This window comes from Panthera uncia, chromosome D1 (genome assembly GCF_023721935.1).
Source record: "Panthera uncia isolate 11264 chromosome D1, Puncia_PCG_1.0, whole genome shotgun sequence".
NCBI classification, from domain to species: Eukaryota; Metazoa; Chordata; class Mammalia; order Carnivora; family Felidae; genus Panthera; species Panthera uncia.
In genome coordinates, this window is record NC_064808.1 from 10,523,888 (window position 1) to 10,534,644 (window position 10,757).

Consider the following 10,757-nt stretch of genomic DNA (forward strand, 5'->3'; position numbering starts at 1 on the left):
TCACACTCTCCAGTTCCATCCACGTTGCTACAAAGGGCCATATTTCGTTCTTTCTCATTGCCACGTAGTACTCCATTGTGTATATAAACCACAATTTCTTTATCCATTCATCAGTTGATGGACATTTAGCGTCTTTCCATAATTTGGCTATTGTTGAGAGTGCTGCTATAAACATTGGAGTACAAGTGCCCCTATGCCTCAGTGCTCTTGTATCCTTTGGGTAAATTCCTAGCAGTGCTACTGCTGGGTCATAGGGTAGGTCTATTTTTAATTTTTTGAGGAACTTCCACACTGTTTTCCAGAGCGGCTGCACCAGTTTGCATTCCCACCAACAGTGCAAGAGGGTTCCCGTTTCTCCACATCCTCTCCAGCATCTGTAGTCTCCTGATTTGTTCATTTTGGCCACTCTGACTGGCGTGAGGTGATATCTGAGTGTGGTTTTGATTTGTATTTCCCTGATAAGGAGCGACGTTGAGCATTTTTTCATGTGCCTGTTGGCCATCCGGATGTCTTCTTTAGAGAAGTGTCTATTCATGTTTTCTGCCCATTTCTTCACTGGGTTATTTGTTTCTCGGGTGTGGAGTTTGGTGAGCTCTTTATAGATTTTGGATACTAGCCCTTTGTCTGATATGTCATTTGCAAATATCTTTTCCCATTCCATTGGTTGCCTTTTAGTTTTGTTGGTTATTTCCTTTGCTGTGCAGAAGCTTTTTATCTTCATGAGGTCCCAGTAATTCATTTTTGCTTTTAATTCCCTTGCCTTTGGGGATGTGTCAAGTAAGAAATTGCTACGGCTGAGGTCAGAGAGGTCTTTTCCGGCTTTCTCCTCTAGGGTTTTCATGGTTTCCTGTCTCACATTCAGGTCCTTTATCCATTTTGAGTTTATTTTTGTGAATGGTGTGAGAAAGTGGTCTAGTTTCAACCTTCTGCATGTTGCCGTCCAGTTCTCCCAGCACCATTTGTTAAAGAGACTGTCTTTTTTCCATTGGATGTTCTTTCCTGCTTTGTCAAAGATGAGTTGGCCATACGTTTGTGGGTCTAGTTCTGGGGTTTCTATTCTATTCCATTGGTCTATGTGTCTGTTTTTGTGCCAATACCATGCTGTCTTGATGATGACAGCTTTGTAGTAGAGGCTAAAGTCTGGGATTGTGATGCCTCCTGCTTTGGTCTTCTTCTTCAAAATTACTTTGGCTATTCAGGGCCTTTTGTGGTTCCATATGAATTTTAGGATGGCTTGTTCTAGTTTCAAGAAGAATGCTGGTGCAATTTTGATTGGGATTGCATTGAATGTGTAGATAGCTTTGGGTAGTATTGACATTTTGACAATATTTATTCTTCCAATCCATGAGCATGGAATGTTTTTCCATTTCTTTATATCTTCTTCAATTTCCTTCATAAGTTTTCTATAGTTTTCAGCATACAGATCTTTTACATCTTTGGTTAGATTTATTCCTAGGTATTTTATGCTTCTTGGTGCAATTGTGAATGGGATCAGTTTCTTTATTTGTCTTTCTGTTGCTTCATTGTTAGTGTATAAGAATGCAACTGATTTCTGTACATTGATTTTGTATCCTGCAACTTTGCTGAATTCATGTATCAGTTCTAGCAGACTTTTGGTGGAGTCTATCGGATTTTCCATGTATAATATCATGTCATCTGCAAAAAGCGAAAGCTTGACTTCATCTTTGCCAATTTTGATGCCTTTGATTTCCTTTTGTTGTCTGATTGCTGATGCTAGAACTTCCAACACTATGTTAAACAACAGCGGTGAGAGTGGGCATCCCTGTCGTGTTCCTGATCTCAGGGAAAAAGCTCTCAGTTTTTCCCCGTTGAGGATGATGTTAGCTGTGGGCTTTCATAAATGGCCTTTATGATCTTTAAGTATGTTCCTTCTATCCCGACTTTCTCAAGGGTTTTTATTAAGAAAGGGTGCTGGATTTTGTCAAAGGCCTTTTCTGCATCGATTGACAGGATCATATGGTTCTTCTCTTTTTTTTTGTTAATGTGATGTATCACGTTGATCGATTTGCGAATGTTGAACCAGCCCTGCATCCCAGGAATGAATCCCACTTGATCATGGTGAATAATTCTTTTTATATGCTGTTGAATTCGATTTGCTAGTATCTTATTGAGAATTTTTGCATCCATATTCATCAGGGATATTGGCCTGTAGTTCTCTTTTTTTACTTGGTCTCTGTCTGGTTTAGGAATCAAAGTAATACTGGCTTCATAGATTGAGTCTAGAAGTTTTCCTTCCCTTTCTATTTTTTGGAATAGCTTGAGAAGGATAGGTATTATCTCTGCTTTAAACGTCTGGTAGAATTCCCCAGGGAGACCATCTGGTCCTGGACTCTTATTTGTTGGGAGATTTTTGATAACCGATTCAATTTCTTTGCTGGTTATGGGTCTATTCAAGCTTTCTATTTCCTCCAGTTTGAGTTTTGGAAGTGTGTGGGTGTTTAAGAATTTGTCCATTTCTTCCAGGTTTTCCAGTTTGTTGGCATATAGTTTTTCATAGTATTCCCTGATAATTGTTTGTATGTCTGAGGGATTGGTTATAATAATTCCATTTTCATTCACGATTTTATCTATTTGGGTCATCTCCCTTTTATTTTTGAGAAGCCTGGCTAGAGGTTTGTCAATTTTGTTTATTTTTTCAAAGAACCAACTCTTGGTTTCATTGATCTGCTCTACAGTTTTTTAGATTCTATATTGTTTATTTCTGCTCTGATCTTTATTCTCTTCTTCTGCTGGGTTTAGCCTGCCTTTGCTGTTCTGCTTCTATTTCCTTTAGGTGTGCTGTTAGATTTTGTATTTGGGATTTTTCTTGTTTCTTGAGATAGGCCTGGATTGCAATGTATTTTCCTCTCAGGACTGCCTTTGCTGCATCCCAAAGCATTTGGATTGTTGTATTTTAATTTTCGTTTGTTTCCATATATTTTTTTCTTCTCTAATTGCCTGGTTGACCCATTCATTCTTTATTAGGGTGTTCTTTAGCCTCCATGCTTTTGGAGGTTTTCCTGTGGTTGATTTCAAGCTTCATAACATTGTGGTCTGAAAGTATGCATGGTATGATCTTAATTCTTGTATACTTATGAAGGGCTGTTTTGTGACCCAGTATGTGATCTGTCTTGGAGAAGGTTCCATGTACACTCGAGAAGAAAGTATATTCTGTTGCTTTGGGATGCAGAGTTCTAAATATATCTGTCAAGTCCATCTGATCCAATGTATCATTCAGGGCCCTTGTTTCTTTATTGACCATGTGTCTAGATGATCTATCCATTGTTGTAAGTGGGGTATTAAAGTCCCCTGCAATTACCACTTTCTTGTCAATAAGGTTGCTTATGTTTGTAATTGTTTTATATATTTCGGGGCTCCCATATTCGGTGCTCTTCCTGATGGTAGACCCTGTAATTATTATATAATGCCCTTCTTCATCTCTTGTTACAGCCTTTAATTTAAAGTCTAGTTTGTCTGATATAAGTATGGCTACTCCAGCTTTCTTTTGGCTTCCAGTAGCATGATAAATAGTTCTCCAGCCCCTCACTTTCAATCTGAAAGTGTCCTCAGGTCTAAAATGAGTCTCTTGTAATCAGCAAATTGATGGGTCTTGTTTTTTTTTATCCATTCTGATACCCTGTGTCTTTTGGTTGGAGCATTTAATCCATTTACATTCAGTGTTATTTTGGAAAGATACGGGTTTAGAGTCATCGTGATGTCTGTAGGTTTCATGCTTGTAGCGATGTCTCTGGTACTTTGTCTCACAGGATCCCTCTTAGGATCTCTTGTAGGGCTGGTTTAGTGGTGATGAATTCCTTCAGTTTTTGTTTGTTTAGGAAGACCTTTATCTGTCCTTCTATTCTAAATGACAGATTTGCTGGATAGAGGATTCTCGCCTGCATATTTTTTTTCTGTTCATCACATTGAAGGTTTCCTGCCATTCCTTTCTGGCCTGCCAAGTTTCAGTAGAGAGATCCGTCATGGGTCTCCCTTTATATGTTAGAGCACGTTTATACCTAGCTGCTTTCAGAATTGTCTCTTTATCCTTGTATTTTGCCAGTTTCACTATGATATGTCGTGCAGAAGATCGATTCAAGTTACATCTGGAGGAAGTTCTCTGTGCCTCTTGGATTTCAATGCCTTTTTCCTTCCCCAGTTCAGGGAAGTTCTCAGCTATTATTTCTTCAAGTATAACTTCAGCACCTTTTCCTCTCTCTTCCTCCTCTGGAATACCAATTATGCATAGATTATTTCTCTTTAGTGCATCACTTAGTTCTCTAATTTTGCCCTCATACTCCTGGATTTTTTTATCTCTCTTTTTCTCAGCTTCTTCTTTTTCCATAATTTTATCTTTTAGTTCGCCTATTCTCTCCTCTACTTCTTCAATCTGAGCTGTGGTCGTCTCCATTTTATTTTGCAGCTCATTAATAGCATTTTTTTAGCTCCTCCTGGCTGTTCCTTAGTCCCTTGATCTCTGTAGCAATAGATTCTCTGCTGTCCTTTATACTGTTTTCAAGCCCAGCGATTGATTTTATGACTATTATTCTAAATTCACTTTCTGTTATATTGTTTAAATCATTTTTGATCAGTTCGTTAGCTGTCATTATTTCCTGGAGGTTTTTTTTGAGGGGAATTCTTCCGTTTGGTCATTTTGGATAGTCCTTGGAGTGGTGCGGGACTGTGGGGCACTTCCCCTGTGCTGTCTTGAATAACTTGCGTTGGTGGGCGGGGCCGCAGTCAGACCTGATGTCTGCCCCAGCCCACCGTTGGGGCCACAGTCAGACTGGTGTGTGCCTTCTCTTCCCCTCTCTTAGGGGAGGGATTCACTGTGGGGTGGCGTGGCCCGTCTGGGCTACTTGCACATTGCCAGGCTTGTGGTGCTGGTGATCTGGCGTATTAGCTGGGGTGGATCCACAAGGTGCACAGGGGCGGGAGGGGTAGGTTCAGCTCGCTTTTCCTTCAGTGATCTGCTTCGGGAGGGGCCCTGTGGCACCAGGAGGGAGTCAGACCTGCCACTGGAGGGCTGGATCCGCAGAAGCACAGTGTTGGGTGCAAGCAAGTTCCCTGACAGGAACTGGTTCCCTTTGGGATTTTGGCTGGGGGATGGTCGATGGAGATGGCGCTGGTGAGTCTTTGTTCCCTGCCAAGCTGAGCTCTGTCGTCTGGGGCTCAACAACTCTCCCTCCCGTTGTCCTCCAGCCCTCCCGCTCTCCGAGCAGAGCTGTTAACTTATAACCTTCCAGATGTTAAGTCCCTCTTACTGTCAGAACACACTCCGTCCAGCCCCTCCGCTTTTGCAAGCCAGACTCAGGGGCTCTGCTTTGCCGGCAGGCTGCCCCTCCGTCCCATCTCCCTCCCGCCAGTCCGTGTAGTGCACACTGCCTCTCTGCCCTTCCTACCCTCTTCTGTGGGCCTCTCGTCTATGCTTGGCTCTGGAGAATCCATTCTGCTAGTCTTCTGGTGGTTTTCTGGGTTATTTAGGCAGGTGTGGGTGGAATCTAAGTGATCCGCAGGATGCGGTGAGCCCAGTGTCCTCGTAAGCCGCCATCTTCCCTCTCCTTCTTTATTTAAAAGGAAATGCATCAACCCTATTTTTTTTTTTTTTTTTTTTTTTTTTTTTTGGAGAGACAGAGGGAGCAAGAACAAGAGAGCAAGCAGGGGAGGGTCAGAGGGAGAGGGAGATCGAGAATACCAAGCTGGCTCCCAGCTCAGTGCAGAGCCTGATGCAAGGCTCTATCTCACTACTGTGAGATCATGACCTGAGCCAAAAATCAAGAGTTGGACGCTGAAACGCCTGAGCCACCCAGATCCAGGAGCCCCTACCCCTGCTTTCTTTTGGTTTCTACTTTTTCCATCTTCTCACTTTTAGCCTCTGTGTCCTTACAGTTGAAGTAAGTCTCTTGTAGGCAGCATATAGTTGGGTCTTATTTTGTTGTTGTTGTTTTAATCCATCCTGCCACTCTGTGCCTTTGGTTGGTGAAATCAATGTATTTATATATAGGGTAATTATTGATATGTTATCTTATTAATAACTGCTAATAACAACTAATAACAGCTGTTTTGTTGTTCCATTACTTGTTTTTCTTATTTCTTCCTAACTTGTGAGTTGGTTAATTTCCCTGATGGTATGCTTTGATGCATCTTTCTTTATCTTTTGTGAATCAGATACAGGTTTTTGCTTTGTGGTTACCACATGACTTATATGAAACATAGATTAAAAATCCATTTCAAACTGTTAGCTTAATTTGGTCTCATAGTAGTGTATCCTTTTTCTTCCTCTCCTATGTTTTTGATCTCACAAATTACTTCTTTTTATGGTATGTGTTTATTAACAAACCACAGTACTTATGCTATAGTTACATGATTAAAACTCTATCCTATTGTAGAAATAGCCTTCTAAATCCGACTTTATATTTACTTCTACCAGTGTGTAGTCTATTTTCATATGTTTTCATGTTACATCTTTTCAATCAGCTTGAGGATCTCCTTTCATCATTTCTTGCTGGGAAGTTCTAATGGTGATTAATACCCTTAGCTTTTATTTGTATGGAAAAGTCTTTATTTCTGCTTCCTATCTGAAGGATAACTTTGGCAGATAGAGGTTCTCAGCTGGCATTTTTTCCCCAACACTTTAAATATATCATTCTACTCTCTCCTGGCTTCCAGTTATCTGCTGTAATATTCATTGATAGCCTAATGGGGATTCCTTTGTAGTTTACAATCCTTTTTTTCACTTGCTCCCTTTAGGACTCTCTTTGTCTTTAATTTTTGACACTTTCATTATAATATGCGTCGGAGAGGTCATTTCTCAATGAGATAATGTGGCAGGCTACTAGCTTCTTTAACTTGGATGTCCATGTATCTACCCAGGTTTGGGAAATTCTTAGCTGTTATATCTATAAGTAGACTTTCTGTTTTCTTCTCCTCTCTTTTCTTTTTCTACTCCATTTATTCTAAAATAGTATGTTTCATGGCTCCCATAGGCTTTCTTTGCTCTTTTGTATTCTTTTTTTCTGTTCTTCTCTGATGGCTTATCTCAAAGCTCATGTCCTGTAGCTCACTGATTCTACTTACTGTTTCCATCTACTGTAGTTGCTTCCTATTGCATATTTTTCATTATATTCAATGAATTATGCAGCTCCAGATTTTCTGTTTGGTTATTATTATTATTATTATTATTTTAAGTTTACATCCAAATTAGTTAGCATATAGTGCAACAATGATTTCAGGAGTAGATTCCTTAGTGCCCCTTACCCATTTAGCCCATCCCCCCTCCCACAACCCCTCCAGTAACTCTCAGTTTATTCTCCATATTTATGAGTCTCTTCTGTTTTGTTCCCCTCCCTGTTTTTATATTATTTTTGTTTCCCTTCCCTTATGTTCATCTGTTTTGTCTCTTAAAGTCCTCATATGAGTGAAGCCATATGGTTTTTGTCTTTCTGACTGACTAATTTCGCTTAGCGTAATACCCTCCAGTTCCATCCACGTAGTTGCAAATGTCAAGATTTCATTCTTTTTGATTGCCAAGTAATACTCCATTGTATATACATATACCACATCTTCATTATCCATTCATTCGCTGATGGACATTTGGGCTCTTTCCATACTTTGGCTATTGTTGATAGTCTTTGGTTGTTTTTAATGATTTCTTTGTTAAATTTCTCATTTTGTTCATGTATTGTTTTTTATTTCATTGAATTGTTTGTGTTTTTTCTGTATCTCATTTAGTTTCCTCAGAACATTTAGTTTCCTCAGAGTAGCTATTTTGAATTCTTTATTAACTGGATTGCAAAATTCTGTAGCTTTGAACTGATTGATCGAGGATTATTTTCATCTTTTAGGGATGACGTGATTCCTTGAATCTCATGTTCATTTGAGTTTTGTGTTTCTGTTTTTGTGTTTCCTTACCTAGGAAAAGAAACAGACATCCAGATTCTGGAAGTCCAGAGAATTCTAAGTAACATGAATCCAAGAGAACCACACTGAGACTCATTGAAAATAAAATGTCAAAAATTAAAGAGATAATCTTAAAAGCAGCAGGAGAAAAACAGCTTGTTCTGTATGAAAATCTCCATAAAACATTAGTAGATTTCTCAGCAGAAATTTTGTAGGCCTAATGGTGTGGCACAACATATTCAAATTGCTGAAAGAAAAAAATGTGCCAACTAAGAATAATCTACCTGGATAAGTTGTCTTTCAGAATTGAAAGAGAGATAAAGAGTTTCCAGTCAAGCACACTTGAAGAATTCATCACCACTAGGTTGCCTTTAAATAAGTTGTGCTTTATGTATACAATGGAATACTACTTGGTGATGTAAAAAATTGAAATCTTGCTATTTGCAACAATGTGGTTGGAACTAGAGGGTATTAGGCTGAGTGAAATAAGTCAATCAGAGAAAGACGTATCATATGGTTCACTCATATGTGAAATTTGAGAAAACAACAGATGAACATAGGTAAGGGAATGAAAAATAAGATAAAAACAGAGAGGGAAGCAAATCATAAGAAATTGTTAAGTACAGAGAACAAATTGAGGGTTGCTGGAGGAGAGATGGGTGGGGGGATGGCTTAAATGGGTGATGAGTATTAAGGAGGGCACTTTTTGGGATGAGCATGGGATGTCATATGTAAGAGCTGAATCACCTAAAGCCAAGACTACACTGTATGTTAACTAACTTAAATTAAAAAAGAAAGAAAGAAGAGAAAAGAAAAAAGAAAAAGAAAAGAAGAAGGAAAGAAATGTAAGGGGACTTCTTTAAGCAGAAATAAATGGTGATTAATTAGTAACAGGAAAACATATGAAAACACAATCTAATTGGAAAGGTAAATTAAATTCAGAACACTGTAATGTGGTGATCATGGTGGTGTATCACTTACAAATCTAGTATGAAGGTTAAAAGGCAAAAGCGAAAATAACTACAATAATTTGTTAGTGGTATACGAGGTAAAAAGTTGTAAATTGTTGCATCAAAAATGTAAAATGTAGTAATGTAATTTTAATAAGGATTTGAACTTAAGGTGTTTTATGTAAGCTTCATGGTAACCACAGAGCAAATACTTATAGTAAATCCACAAAAGAGAAAGAGAAAGAATCTAAACATACTACTTGAGAAAATCATCAAATACGAAGGTAGAGAATAAGAGATGAAGAAACAAAGGAATTACAAAACATCCAAAACAATGAACAAAATGGCAACATTAAATCCACACTTAATAATACTTTAAATATGAAAGGTCTAAATTCTCCAACACTTTGAGTGGTTGAATGGATAAAAAACAAAATCCAACTATATGCTGCCTACCAGAGGCATAATTATTAAAGACACAAGCAGACTGAAAATTAAGGATGGAAGAAGAAATTCTATGTAAATGGAAATCAGAAGAAAGCATGATTAGTTGTATCAGAAAAAAATAGATGTTAAGACAAAGACTTTAGTAAGAGACAAAAAAGGTCATTATGTAACAATAAATGGATCAACTCAACAAAAGGATATAATATTTGCAAATATTTATGCACTCGACATTGGAACACCTAAATTTATAAGGGAAATATTAACAGACTCAAAGGGAGAAATAGCAATACAATAGCAGTAGGGAGCTTCCACTACCCCATTTTAAACAATGGACAAATCGTCCAGACAGAATCTTAATATTGAAACATTGGACTAAGACTACATGTTAGAATAGATGGGCTTCACAACGTTTACAGAGTATTCTATCCAAAGGGGCAGAATATACTGTTCTAGAGTGTGAATGAAACATGCTCCAAGAGAGCTCATATGTTAAACCACAAAGTAAGCCTTATTTAAGGAGATTAAAATCATATTAAGAATCTTTTCCAGGGGGCGCCTGGGTGGCTCAGTCGGTTAAGTATCCGACTTCGGCTCAGGTCATGATCTCATGTTCTGTGAGTTTGAGCCCCACGTCGGGCTCTGTGCTGACAGCTCAGGGCCTGGAGCCTGTTTCAGATTCTGTGTCTCCGTCTTTCTCTCTCCTCCCCTGCTCATGCTCTCTCTCCTCAAAAATAAATAAACGTTAAAAAAAAAATTTAAAAAAAATCTTTTCTAGGAGGTGCCTGTGTGGCTCATTTAGTTAAGCATCAGACTCTTGATTTCAGTTCAGGTCATGATCTCAGTTTGTGAGTTTGAGCCCCACATTTGGTTTTGCAGACAGTGAAGAGTCTGCTTGGAATCCTCTTTCTCAACCCCTCCCCTGCTTGCTTCCTCTCCCTCTTTCAAAATAAATAAAATAAGTATTAAAAAAATAAAAAAAGAATCTTTTCCAATGGCATGAAACTAGAAATCAAGTACAAGAAGGATAGTGGAAAATTCACAAATATGTAGAGAATTAAGCAACATGCTACCAAATACCAATGGATTTATGATGAAATCAGGGCACCTGAGTGGTTCAATTGGTTAAGCATCCAGTTTCAGCTCAGGAAGGTGTAATCTTATGGTTTGTGAGATCAAGCCCTGTGTCAGGCTGTGCACTGACAGTGTGGAGAGTTCTTGTGATTCTCTCTCTCTCTGCCCCTCCCCTGTTCATGCTACCTCTCTTTCAAAATAAACAAGTAACTATTAAAAAAAGAAACATTTAAAAAGTATTTTGAGACAAATGAAATGGAAATACATTAAGGATGGGGCAAAGGCAGTTCTAAGAAGGGAAGTACATAGCAATGAATACTTGCATTAAGAAAGAATAAATGTAATTAATTTTTTAAGTTAAAAATATTTTTAATGTTCTTTTTTTTTTTTTTT